General features: G+C 46.3%; 1 long non-coding RNA gene across 1 annotated transcript in view; it reads right to left on the reverse strand.

Annotated features, from left to right (window-relative positions):
- Nucleotides 1–8,165, reverse strand: part of LOC122463570 — a 68,864-nt gene extending 60,699 nt beyond the window's left edge. The window contains exon 1 of the long non-coding RNA XR_006287048.1: nucleotides 7,885–8,165. This is a non-coding gene — a long non-coding RNA (uncharacterized LOC122463570). The remainder of the gene's footprint in view (nucleotides 1–7,884) is intronic.
- Nucleotides 8,166–8,477: the final 312 nt, after the last annotated feature.

An 8,477-nucleotide genomic window follows, 5' to 3' on the forward strand; every position in this document is an offset into this window, starting at 1 on the left:
CAGCACCCCTGCAGCTCCAGCCCTTGACTCCCCGTGCAGTTCTGCCAACAAATCCCAGCCCTGCCTTGATGCATCCCCCTACTAGCCCATTCTTGGGCCCCTCACTCAGCAAAGCCAGCGCCCCTCAGTCTTGTCCGGCAGCACCTCTTGCTATTTCAGTCCTGGGCTCCCCACACAGTACTACCCTGCTAGCCAATTCTTGCCACCCCCACACCTCTATTCCCTCGAATCTGGTCCTGAGGCTCCCCTTACGTCAGGAACTGCTCGCTGCACAGGTCTCTGTAAGCAGTTACACAACAGAGTTTCAGGAGAGAACAAGGAAGCTACAAGGAAACTAGCCAAACCTTTCAATCCATTTATCAAAGCGCCTGCAGTTCCCATTTCAGGGCGAGGGAAACAATAAAACACATTGAGCATAGAAAGCTGCATCCAGAGCATTTTATTAAATGTAGGGGAAAAAATAAATAAGTGCAGACCTGTTGGCTCATGCCAACTCTTGTTCTACATCAAACGCCTCTGGTCCCAGACTAATGGTGTTATGTAGGCTGCTATATTGGTTCTTTGCTTTATGATACTGCCCCTTATGCTTGCGATTTATTCTCTTGAGTTCAGCAATTATTGGACATATTCGCCTCAAATGTGACTTATTGAATCATTGCTATAATGTCCGTAACGAGCCCCCTTACACGTTGTCTGTGGGCTGTGAACTACAGATCTTCAGCCCCAGACATTGAGCAAAAGGGGATAATTCCATTAGCTGGCCTCAGTAATAGACTGTTGGCCAATAGTTATGGAGGGAGGCAGTGCTGCCTACTAGACAGAACCCTGGACAAGGACCCAAAAGACTTGAGTTCTGTTTCTAGCTCCTCCGCTGGTTGCTGAGTGAATATGGGCAAGTCACTTTGCCTCCCTTTGTGCCTCAGTTTCCCCATGTGAAAAGCGAAGATAATATTATTCCTTTGTAACGTTCTTTGAGATCTATGAATGAAAACACTATGCAAGAGCTAGGTCTTGTCTCTTATTATGTGCACTAGCCACAAGAGCAAGCAGAACAAACATCTCACATGCCCACCTTACTTGTGAGCTTGCCAGCCCTCGCCTGTGGTACAGAAAGGCATGACAGTAATGTTAAAGCCATGGAGTGATGTTGCCAACATCTAAAGGTGGGGGTTACCATAGTTTAGGCCAACCCATGCTGGCTTCAGAGCAGACTCTAAGCCACATTAAGTGTGCCTGAGGACAAAAAGTGAAGATGTTATATCTAAAATTGGGTAGGAAAGGAATTTGGGGCTAGGAACCCACTGAAAATCTAGCCCCAAAGTCTTGGGGTTTAGCTGAGAGGCGGACAAAGATCTGGGACAGTTATTACAATCAAATCCCATTTATCTCCTCTTGACTGCTTGGGATAGACTAGAGCATGGAGTCAGGCTCACTTTGAAAGCTGGGTTTTATCATCTGCAGGATTATTAGCAGGTATGACGGGGATGTTTTTTTCTTCAGAAGAATAAATCAGTTCCTTCTTCTTCCGACTTGTCTGAACACCTCATTTAAACATTTATCATAGGGCACGGCATGCGATCTTCTTTACAAATTGAGGTGTTACACAGCCTTGAATAAGCTGACACGCTGCAGATAGCATTGTGAGTATTTTGTCACCCTGATATTTTGCAGTGTAGTTGTGTATCACTTTTGACTGCTGCTTGTTCACGAGATGTAATGATCCTTTTTAAACAGTGCCACTATAATTAAAGTTTTATAAAAATCTTCAAAAGAGGAGTGGGGGGGGGGAGCCTTCTTCAAAACAGACTTACAAAGAGATGTCACAGAGGGAGAAAGCGAAACTCTGACATGTGTAGCAATCACTCTGAGACTACAAATCCCTCGGAAATGTTTCACTGGAGCTCAGGATTCAAGTACTAATATATATAAAACCAGCAGCACCTAGATAGCATTCCTGGATTCTATTGATTGATTAAGGACTGCCTGCCTCTGGAAGACTAGACTCAGAAGGCTTGATTCACCACCACATTACTTCAGTCTTTTGCTGGTGTAACTCCATCAGTTCTGGTGTCACACTGGAGTAATGCCTGCAGAGAATCAGGCCCTGAGAAGCAAAGAGGCTTGCAGAACTAATTGGCTCTCAGTTTCTCTATTTCAGTGCACAGAAAACAGTATACTGTACTACCTAGGGTTCTAGCTTTCTACCAACACTTCCTGGACAAGATTACTTGGGTTTATGATCAGTTAACATTCAATCAGTGCACACCAGGTGTAATTAGTTGATTTTTCTGAACCTCCTCAAAAAATGGTTCTTAAAACGCTCGTTTTACTAAAGCTGGAAATATCAGTGGTGAGGAGATGAAACGGCAAATAGGCAGCCCAATTTTGGCTGATGCCTGGGGCAAAATGTCTGGATGAGTCACTGAATTATCTGAAGCTCTTGAAATTGTAGATCTTGATCTGAAAGCCACATCTCTCTCTCTCTCTCTCGCTCGCTCTCCCTCTCGCTTCCTCTCTCCATGTTTCAGTGCTTTTCACGTCTTCAGAGGAGAACAGGACTCCAGGAGGAAGCATGCGCTGCACTAGGAGTCAGGAGACCTGCAGTCTAAGTTCTCCACTGGCCTGCTCTGTGATCGGAGGCAAATCACTTCACCCCTGTTTCCCATCTGCCTTGTCTATTTAGGTTGTAAAGTCTTCAGGGTAAGCAGTTTCTCTTTCTGTGTTCATACAGCAGCTAAAGCAACAGGGCCCTGATTGCAATATAAGCTAGCAAACAAAACCTATGTTTAGGGGCAGTTAAAACTGTGACAGGGCACCCCGTCCATCCCCACCCAGAAAAGCATGGAAATCAGAAGTGAAGAGGAAAGACTCGTACACTCCTTTCCACCTTCGTATTGCCTGCAACACTGTCCATAACGAACGTCTATCCAAAAGCTATACGTACTCCAGCTCCATCCAACTGCGGCTCAAAATGCAAAACCTTAATAGGGACCTCGTGTGTTATATCAGCAGATTCAGCACTGTCCCACATTCCATGCACTGGGGATGCTTTTGTACCTTAACACTGCTGAGGCCACTGCTAAAGGTCTCAGGGCAAAGGTAAGCGGTGACATCAGGCCAGGCCAAAGACTGCGCCATTGCTCGGAGGGCTGGGCATGGGTAAGTTTCTTTGGGTGCTTTGGGGAGATAGATTACCCAAGGCTCTGGATGGAGTAGCATGGTGCTGTGATTGTCATGACGACCCCGTCATTCATGACAAACACCCTCCCACAAATGAGACAAGAGCTGCAGATGGAAGACCCTCCAGCCAGCCCCGGCTGGCAAGGCAATCCACATTCATTGTACGAGCAGCATCAGCACTTGGTGTGTCACCAGACGGGCTGCTGCCACCTCCAGGGTTGTTTCCCAGGACCTGCTGCCTGCCACATGTTTACACAACCCTGCTTAAGGGGAGGCAGTATCTCTCTCTCCATCCTGCTGAGCATCCTGATGGGAAGCCTTTATTCATGTGAGTACGCCAGGACTGCACAGTCGGCGTGGACAGCTTGTTTTCCCGGCCAGGAGTGCATTACTAAAGACCTCTCCAGTGCCAAACACTGTGATATAAAGAGCCCCCTGTTTTTTCAACACTCAAAATGCAGTTGAGCGGTTGCGGGGGGGACTTGAGCTGATTGTTCCAGCCATGGTTTTGGTGTCATAATGAGCCATTTCAAAGGAGAATGATAATACTTTGGAGTTACACAATGGTTTCATCTGAGCATCCCAAAGCACCTTAACAAACATCCCCTAACTCAAAATCCAGTCAGTTTAAGAACGAAAAAAAATTAGACGTAGTTTAAGGTGCCACCTCGGCACCTGAATCCCCTTCTGGTTCAATCACACTCTCCTCTGTGACAAAAATATATTTTCCTCTTCTCTGCTGCTGCAGGAAAGACCCACACAACCAGGAAGTAACTGTGTAGTGGAAGCTGTTAAACAGACTCTGCGTGCAATGCTGCTACGTGCACAAAGCAAGCAGACTGAAAAGAAGAGAGAAACCTTTTCCTCTCCTGCAGTCTCTTACCATCACAATGCCTCAGGAGGTGTGGAATCGGAATGGTGCTATGAACTCTGATGGAGCAATGCCGATTTCCGCTTGCTGGGCATCTGGCCACGGGGATACTGGTGACAAAGGCAAGTAACACATTTTCAGACGTGTGATCTCTAAGTTGGACACATGCCTTGAAGCTCCACCAGCCATTCTTGGGAATTATTAGTATTATTATTTGTATTACTGTAATGCCTTGGCACCTCAGTCATGGACCAGCACCCCATTGTGCTAGGCCCTGTACTGGCAGATATTATTATCCTCCTTTAACATATGGGGAAATAGTGAAGGGAAGTGATTTTCCCTAGGCTGCACAGTGAGTCAGTGGCATAGCTGGGAATAGAACCAGGTGCGTACTGACTCCCAGCCCCAGGTCTAATCACAGGACAACAATATTTCACCTCTTTCATCAGCACCTTCCCTCTCAATTCCCCTCCCTTCTCCTCTCCCAGGGGTTCATGTTGACTATTGACAAACAGCACCATTATGATGTGCACTAAAGCTTGTGGTGGAGCAAAAATTACAGGCTTTTAAGCTGAGAAGAAGCAATTTCTGATGCAATGCTATCAGTGCTTGGCACAACCATCCCAAAGCACATCACTTGGGCGGCAAAGATTGAGAGGTTTATGGGAGTTGGGAGGGTGAGGGATATAATCCCTAATGGTATTGCACTAACTCTTCTCAGCCAGGAAGGGCTGCATCAGTGTGATGGACTCCCAGATAAACAGATTATCTCATCCACCCTCACAAAAGAAGCCTGACCCCTAATTTGTTAAATCCAGAGATATAATGCTGAGTTAACCGCTAACAAGCAGTTTGGAGACAGAGGTGGCAATGGGGCTCAGCACAGAGGAATTTCTCACCCTTTTTTTTGTGGCACCAAACAGGAATCACACCAGGGTGATTCAGGTCCTTGGACACAGGGTTTTGGAGAAGGTTATAATTTGTAACCACCTGACAGGTACTGTGGCTTGGAAGTCAGTTGATTAGTTTTCTCTTCAGTGGGCCGCATGTATTTAGAGGAGCTGTGCAGAAACACAGTCTGGGTCTTCCTTTCTCTGAGTGGCAAATGCATCAGGGGCTTTCAATACAAGGCTTAGTTCTTTTTACTTTCTAGGTAGGGATACAGACCTGAAGGACTGGTTGGTTATAAATGGACACGCTGCTGGGCCTCTGAGGTTGTAGAGCCAAATCGGAGTCTCAAATGCAAACCCAGGAGAAACTTTTCAACTCCTTTGGGCCCAAGTCACCATTTCCCTGCACCAGTGCAAAGAGGGCGAAAATCATTGTCCTTCTGAGTCAGCAGCATTGTGCACTAATGGAAATGACTCCCTAAGAGCCCAGACAAGAGGAATCAGGCCCCTTTGAGTGAGAAGGAGTCTGCTCTGATGGTTCAGACAGTCAGAATCCACCACTCCAGATACAATGACTTTTTGCCCCAGGACTTCAGCGCATTAGATCCTATAATCTGTATAAGGCACAAAAGCAAAACCCATTGACTTCTTGAGCTGTGCATCTCCTACCAACAGCTCCTACCTGTTTCTAAAGGTTTCTGGCACACCATGGGCTTCTCTTTGCTTTAATGGTTACCCTTCTAAGTCTGCAAAAGAAAACTTGAGAAAAACCCTGTGAAGTGTTGGAGGATGACTTTGGTTTATATATTTATATATTTTTCAAGTGTGTGACAATCTCATTCAGTCTTATCTGACCGAACCTCTGTGCTGATCAGCCTTGGAAAGGCATCCCAGAGAGCAGGGGCATCTCAGCACTGCATCTGGAAATGCTCGCAGAGCTGATGCTGTGCTCAGAGACAAGAAATCACCTTGGAGTCCAAAGACTCGGAAAGGAGATAGTCACCCTGGAAACGAGGAGTGATGGCCAGGCACGGCCGTGCACGGAACCCTGGGCTCTGCTTCCTCAGCCCGTTGGGAAGGGAGCCGCAGCCTGCTTGGGGAGGGAAGGATGTGGGTGTGAATGAGGACTGGGTCATGGAGAAAAGATGAGTCCCAGCCTTACTTAACAGAAGTCCCGAATGCTTCTCTTGAACAAGACAAACACCTCTAACTGTGTGTGTTTAATATTAAAGTGCAGTTCCACTCCAAAATGTGGCTATGGAGCCCAGTATTCTGAATACACTTTGATTTTTATTAATCGAATCATTATTCACAATTGTTGGCTGATGAGTTTATCCAGTTTGCAGCCTATGGGGTGGGCTGATACTCGCCATTCATGGCATGGCACCCGTCATTTAAGTCTAGGGTGACCAGATGTCCCGATTTTATAGGGACAGTCCCGATTTTGGGGTATTTTTCTTATATAGGCTCCTATTACCCCCCACCCCCGTCCTGATTTTTCACACTTGCTGTCTGGTCACCCTATTTAAGTCACCTGGTTTCTGTTCCTGATTGGGTGACTGAAAGTTTTTAAGCTGGGTAACAAGCAGCAAGCAATGAATAAGCCCCACATGAATTGAAGATTCCCATATCTCTGTATGAACACACTTCACTCATGCAGGGAATAAATACAGTAATAATATGAATACTACTTTGCTTTTGTGTAGGGGGCAAACATGCCTGTTGTGAACAGTTGTTTGGGAGGCCAAGGAGTGTTTGCAAGCATCATTTAGCAGCCTTCATCTAGCTGTTGTAACGGGGCTATTGGCATTCAATTCAGTGGGCCAAGTTCATCCCTGATGTGACTCCACTGCAGCTAATTGTAATTACAGAGGCATTAATTGGAGAGCTCCTCAGTTGATGTCAATCAGCATAGCTCCACTGAAGTTCTTGGAGCTATACCAATTTACATCTGTCCAATGGATTTGCACCAAGGATAACTTTCACCCATCACATTAAAAGTTCACTTGCTTTCCTGCAGGAAACACACAATTGGACCAGCAAACCTAGCCTGTGGTGTATGTGTGAGCCACCGGTGGTAGGAACGTGATAAGATGACCCTTTAACCCTGATCACCCTGGCACTGCTAACGGAATCCCAGCACTCCTCAACCTGTTACATACAATAGAGCCTGTTCCTGTGTCAGTAAAACACGCTCACACGGGGCTGAGTTTGCCCCACAAGCCAATACAATACTTCGTGAGCCCCTTTCCCAAGGAAATCTGGACTGCACTGGCAACAGCACCAAGTGTCTCGAGCTGTCAGAGAGATTTCATCACCCAGGAACCTGGCATTTTTATAACAGGAGATCCGGAGATAAAAGTTGTCACTTCCAGTTTGTCGCCCACCCCTCAGCCCCCAGTGATACAACTGGGATCATCTGGTAGTGCAGAGGCTGAACTCTCCTACTGCTGCTGCCTTTTTATAACACGAAATGGCTTAGAATTGATGATTCCTGGTCTGAAGCAGTTTGTCACCTGTGCTTTTATGATTACAGCAACTAAGGGGAAAAAGATGTCCTTTCAGATAAGCATTTGAAAGGGGGGAAAAATAGAAGCTTTCAAAGGGTCTTTGTTCTCTTGAAGTGCTCTCGCTCCAGAAGCCTGGCAGATTTCTCTGGAGGAGGGGAAGGAGGTGGAATTTAAAAACAAAATGCATCCTCGTTTCAAACTGTTTCATATTAGCAGCCATCAATTATGGAATTTGCCTTGACTAATGTTTCAGGCCATTATATCACCCTCGATGTTTATAATTGGATCTTACATTAGGATAAATTCTCAAGGAAAAGGTTCCATGCTAAACAGGTTGTTTCGCTCTCTGTGGAACTCCCAGTGACATTTTCGTTACTAAAATAATCATTTGCTTTTTAACATTTATATGGAGAGATAAAAAAAAAGGGCTAACCTTTTCCAAAAGCTGTACAGTCCCGGCTGAGGTCACTGTGCGGAATGAGGCTGGTGGCTCATGTCATCTTAGTTGTTTGTAGCGACAAGTTCCAACTGCAGCGTCACGGCACTTGGGTTTGGAGTTGGTTCTGTTTTAGAAGCAGGTGCAGACTGCAGGGTTGGGTCGGGCAGAAAGATCAACGCTAGGATTGATACCAATCATCCCAAGGCAGAACAGTCCACGGAGATGGGGCCACACTCCACATGGATCAGGGTGAAATGTGCTGGATGGGGGGCCCTGGAATGCCACTGCCTGGAAGACAAATCACACGGACCAGGGCTGTCAATGTGGCCTTTCTCACAGGTATCATGTTCACTTTTCAGTTACATTTTTTGCAGCTGCTAAACATGAAACAGGGAGGTGACAAAGGGCAGGAAGAAAAGTCATTCTGTGACCTTAATGAACGTGGGTGTCACTATCATTAGAACTCAGAAGGAGTGCCTTCCCCGAATACTTGTCCTTCCTTGTTGATATGCATCCCACCAGCTGCGGCCAGTCCCTCTGCCAGTGCTGATGGCTTGTGTTTGCAGAGTTGGGGCACATCTAAATAA

This window comes from Chelonia mydas, chromosome 22 (assembly GCF_015237465.2).
Source record: "Chelonia mydas isolate rCheMyd1 chromosome 22, rCheMyd1.pri.v2, whole genome shotgun sequence".
Taxonomy (NCBI): Eukaryota; Metazoa; Chordata; order Testudines; family Cheloniidae; genus Chelonia; species Chelonia mydas.